Source organism: Phyllostomus discolor, chromosome 10 (genome assembly GCF_004126475.2).
Source record: "Phyllostomus discolor isolate MPI-MPIP mPhyDis1 chromosome 10, mPhyDis1.pri.v3, whole genome shotgun sequence".
Classification (NCBI taxonomy): domain Eukaryota; kingdom Metazoa; phylum Chordata; class Mammalia; order Chiroptera; family Phyllostomidae; genus Phyllostomus; species Phyllostomus discolor.
Window position 1 is genome coordinate 8985438 of NC_040912.2, and position 5939 is coordinate 8991376.

A 5939-nucleotide genomic window follows, 5' to 3' on the forward strand; every position below is an offset into this window, starting at 1 on the left:
CCTTTAAAGATTGCCCTGCAGAGATAGAGGGAAATGGCAATTTTTACATGATGCAGTCTGGCGACCCAGGAGATTTGGAGTCAGAACTGGTGCCAAGATGCACCCAGGAGAGCACGCAGAGGCGAAATCAGAGAACCTGGGCCAAGAGGAAAAAAAAAAAAAAAAGAAGCAGAAGAAAGAAGAGGTGGCTGGGGGAGGAGGAGGCCACAGTCAGCTCTCTCTGGGGGTCCTCTCAAAGGGCTGATCTTAAGGCCACAGCACGGGTGATGGCCCTGCTCGCAGGAGTATGTGGGTCCTCGGGAAAGTCAAAGGGAAGAGGTGGGCTTTTTTTGCGTGCCCTAAATTGTAGTAGATTGCAGAATGTAAATGAGACAATTATTACACCAACGCTCATCAAGCTGGGCTGGAAAGACTTCAATAGCCTGATGAATATGCATGCAAATTTGTTAATTAAGTTAATTATTCTGCTGAAAATTCATTTGTCTTCCAAGGACATTTTCCCAATGATTTTAACATGCTAGCGCCATTAGTCATGCTCCATGCTATTTAACATTACTTTTTGTCCACTTTCGTTCCCCCCCAACCTTTCATTGTTTTCATATTTTCAAGTTTGAAAAACAGTCGGTTGGTTCTTTCTGTTGACCCCTGCCACGTTGGAAGACGCCTGGAGCCAGCTCTGTAGGCATTCTCAGAAGCACGTTTCAATTAAATATTTCCTCGATGTGTAAAATGTCTGCGAAATGTCACATTGGTGGGGAGGAGAAGGGCTCGTTAAAGCCGGGATTCGACTGGTTCTCCACGGTGACTGCGCGAGGGACCGTGTCCCTGCTGTGGCGCGCTCCCCAGCTGTCACTGCCGTTCGCTACCTGCGTTTACCTTGCGGGGGCAAGCACACTGACTCCAGCCTCCTCGGTCCTGGCGCTGCAGGGCAAGCGCGACCCAGAGAACATGCGTGTTCAGACAGGAACCAGTACTGTGCGACTTTTCTGTCACCCGTGAGGACCCAAATCTGTTACCATGGCAACAAAGGGGCACAGTGTGTTTAAAATCACATCTAAATGGCAAATCGAGATATTCGAAAGAAACAGTCATTTAACTTTGTTAGCCAACACTAGTGCCACCGCCCCCCTGCCCCCACCCCCCACCCAAGAAAAATTGTAGTGTAGTATTTTTTAAAACTGCATGTTATTTTGCTGGGTAAAGCAGGTTTACTTCATTGAGGCCTTCGCTGTGGTCCTCAAAATTAGAATCTTTGTGGCTCTGGGTGAGCTTTCCACCTGGTTCTTGGTCTCCAGGCCCAGAGACACACGGGACGCACCCCACTCAAACCTCTCAAAATCTGTGCATGGCGATTTCTACTCAAAAATGTGTTCACATGGTCTTATTAATGCCAGTGTTCTTAGTGGAGCAGTAAGATGGAATATTTGAACTGCAGACTATTCCAGGAAATCACAGGAGCACAGTTGCCTGCCCACCTCCGGCAGTCACGTGAAAAGGAGGAGGACGAACGCACGCGGCAGCCAGGGCACTGCCAACCGCACGCCAAAGGGCCCCTCTTAAGGTCATTTCTTTTCTTCAGAAGGAAGGCAGATTCGGCTGCTCCTCGCCCCTCCGTCATCCTAAAAGAGACTCCCCGGTACAGTTTCAAGGTTACAACCTGTATCTTCACTGTCAGGGTGGACCAGACTTCCTTGGGGCCAGGCTAATGGAAAGACAAGATTTAACTGAAAGCGTTAAAGGAAAATCAATTAACGTGCTCTCTCTTCCCAGCCGTTGGCGTGTATTTTTTTACAGTATGAATGGCACTGTGTGTCACGTAGATCGTAAACCAATTAAAATGATATTTTAAACCCTGTGATTTCTATAATTCCATCTGTTTTAGAAGGTTTAATTAGCAAAGTTACAAAAGCCAAATATATTTGAATATTTTGAAAGCAGGCCAAACAGCGAAACCTGAAAGGTTCCCATAAACAGTTAACCACACCGCCATGTACACATCCTGAGAAGGACCTCAGATTAAAATGGTACGTGCAATTTTTTTCTAAATTTTGCCAACAATAAACCGCATCCAAAGAAAATTATGCTCATATGGTAGGCTGTGTAAATTAATTCAGGGCTTTTTTTCTCTCGTTTTCATCAAACTTCCAGGGATTTCTTCTGATGAAAATCCCAAGCTTGTCATTTAATCTCGATGGGGGAGCCCAGAGGAGCAGCAGCTACAAAAAAACAAACGCTATTGAACATTTTTCCTTAAATATTCTTCTCACAGCCTCTTCAGAGAGGTTCACTGTTTTGCAAGTAGAAGGAAATACTTCTCAGATTTACCCAAAAAACATTTTTCAGCCTATCAGGAACCTATGTTTGATAAGTAAGACTACAAGAAGGTTGGGTCATCTTTAAAATTTGAAAGCAAAATCCAAAGCTACAAAGTAAAGAATCCAATCCATTTCTCTGCTACTACAGGAAAACATTCCTTTGAATTTTTTCAATAGCGGGTCACACAGAAGCTCTTGCTCTCTCGTTTGGGTTGGATGCTGGGCTGAGCAGCTGTGCGTGATTCTGGGCCTCATATGGTCACAGTCACCAATGATTGACAGAACGATGGTGACAAGGTGACGTATAATATTCTCTCTTATCAAAATGCTTGCCGCGCCAGGACTGTGACTCAGTGGGTGTCCAGTTGTCTTTCCCTTCTACTGGATTTTTGACACGTAACAAGGTATAATTAATTTTTTTATATGCCTGCCTTTTCCATTACCAGAAATTTGGTGAGTGTAATTTATTATTAATTCTGCTTCTCTTCTGTGTTACCTGAACAAACAATCAATTATTGTTTCCATTTGTATTATATACTGTCAAGTGAGAAAAATGGGTAATTAAGTAAAAGGAGAATCAAACCCATCTATATTAAGTGTATACATCACTCTGGAAAACACACATTTATTGAGAATTTATTTGGTGCATTTTTTATGTGTACCATCACTTTTAACCTTTGTGCCAACCATCCAAGAAAAGTAGAGTTATCTTCATCTGGCAGGTGAACAAACCAAAAATCCAAAAAGGTTACATCCCTCGCTCAAGCAATGAAAAAGAAAGAAATAAAATTTTCCAATAAGCAACCAGCAGGAGCAAGGTTCGGAGCCAGAAAACATTATCCAGATTGTTTTCCCAAAAACTTTCAAAGATTCTGATGTACCACTACCGCTCTCTAGAAGCTCACCTTGGAGAGCCAGAATATTCCCCCCAACACTTCAGGTTGTTATCATCTGCCACTCTCTGTAGTAGTCACGAGTACTGCCTAGACTTCTCGTCTTAAATTCATTTTGTTTTATTAATTTCTACTCTTTTGCGGGTTTTCTATCTTTTGAAAGGATTATCTTCACTACTTCAATCTATTTTGACTTTAAAAAAATGGTAAATTTTCCCAAGAAGGAGGGTAAGTAGATTTTATGTGTAAACAGTCCCACAGGTGCAGGAGGCACCTGTTCTTTGCACCTCACCTGCGCCACTCTGCCTCGCACCTGCCCTCCTGCCCACCGGCCATGGGCCCTTCCTTGCGAGGCTCCATCTCCCCACCCTGCGCTCCTCAGGGTGTGGGGCTATGCAGAGTCCCAAAGGGGGAGGCTGACATATATGTCTGAGGAAAGAGGGTCTTCCTCCTAAAATGACAGACGAAGAAGAAGGGTCTCTGGAGGTAGGAGGCCATCTTTGCTGCTGGGATGATGAGTGAGGTGTTTCCCGATGAAAACCAACAGAGTGGGAAGCAGAGGGGACAGAGTCAGAAAGGTATCAGCTCAGCTTGTCTAGAACGCCGCGGGGACAGGAGTCTAAAAGTTTCTTCTCTCTTAAGCTACTTTGAGCTGGACGATTACCCTAACAAACACAGGCATCTGCAAGAGTCAGAAGAAATATTATGCACCAATTTATCTTTCTTAATGCTGTGTTCTTTTTATTCAAAATGTCCAAGGTCAAAAGTGGATCCATATCTCAAAAGCTACATGTCCGCTAGCCCATCTTTAATTATCGATGTCTTTTTGGCCATTGACCTGTACTTACCAAATAGTTGAGCAGTCACGAGGAATCGTCCATCCACCATTGCAATGTATCCATTTGTAATCATATGCCAGAGTTGAGTTTCTGTAGTTGAGAAATTGGCCACGAGACAAAACTAAGTCTTTTCATTGTCTCTGCCTGTCGGTAACCCTTTTCAGCGTGACGTTTGGCAATGACCCTTGTGAACTGCTAGCGGGTAATCCACATCGAAGAATCCACTCTGTGCCCTGAACTGCCTAATTTGCTTGTCTGTGCTGGTAAATTTAACATTTGTTAATGTTGTGTTCATATTTCCAAAGTTCTAAAATGGATCTAGAACTTTACTGTACTCTTGGGAATTAACATTTTTCTATTTGTCAGAGATATTTGAACCATACTTTGTGGTCATCAGAGAATGTTATGGTTGATCACAAGAGGAGTGAATTACCAAGCGGAAGTAGTACAGGGTCTCAGAGCTTGGAGTCAAGTAACACACTGACACAGCTTCCAAACCTGGCTCTGTCTTAATGGCATTGGCATGACCTTGGGCACATTACTTCAGCTCTTTGCACCTCACTTTTTTTCATGTCCAATATCCCCATACACCAATGTTGCAGGTTCAGTCCCCGGTCAGGGCACATACGGGAATCAACCAATGAGTGCATAAAAAAGAGGAAGAGCAAATCAATGTTTTTCTCTCTTTCTCTCTCTCCCCCTCGTTATTTTACCCTTCCTCTCTCTCTCTTTCAAATGAATAAATAAAAAATAAAAATAAGTAAATGTCTTCAAAAAATAAAAGATAAAGTCGCATTTAACAAAAACTTTTTAAAAACAAAATTGGGATAACAATAGTTTCTACCTCACAGAGTTGTGCTTATTAAATGAGTTAATAATTTTAAAGTGTTTGAAAGAGTCCCTGGCACATAAGCAGGACTCAAGAGATGTTATTATTATTGGGTTTTTAATTTACTAATGAAATTGCTTCCTTGAGGGAGCTTCTCCCTACCCCACTAGCAGAATGCACAGCAGTGAGTTAGTGTAACTGATGCTAATTGTATGCAAAATTCTGGCTAAAATTCTTCATGTTTCTTAGGAGCTATATTTCCAAGACCTACCCAAATAATTGACAGCTAGCTAAATCTATTTGTCTAAGTGTAGTCTAACTGCTCATATGCCAGATGCACCTTGAAAAAAGTTCTAATTTATGTCCTGATCACCTTGCAAAGGGTATCACAAATCTCCCGTGTGTGAGGAGGTGCTATGTTAAGAGTTTATGGTCCTTAGTGTCGCAGGTTCGATTCCCAGTCAGGGTACATGCCTTGGTTGCAGGCCATGACCCTCAGAAACCCCACATTAATGTTTCTCTCTCTCTCTCTCTTTCTCCCTCCCTTCCCTCTCTAAAAAATAAAATAAAATAAAATCTTTTAAAAAGAGTTTATGGTCCTTACCACAGATATGTGTTGTAAAGAAATGCAGGCCCGACCCTTCACATTAACAATAAGTCTGGAAATTTATATGTATACACATACAGATGAAAAACTAGAACACAATGTCTAAGGTGAGGCATGCTGCAAAGACAAGTGTTAAGGGGCTGAACTGGGTCCCCCTGTACTTACATGTTGAAGCCCCAATGCCCAGTACCTCAGGAGGTGACCGTATTTGAATATGGGTTCTTTAAAGAGGTAACTCAGTTAAATGAGGTTAGTAGGGTGGGCTACAACCCACCATGGCTGGTGTCTGGTTAAGGAGAGGAGATCAGGACACAGGTGCACACAGGAGGAAGACCACGCGAGGGCCCGAGAGGAAGAGCACTGTGTACCAACCAAGGGGCGGGGCCTCGGGAGAAACCAGCCATGGCCACAACTTGATCTCCAACTTCTAAGCCTCTAGAATGGGGAGAAGATAAA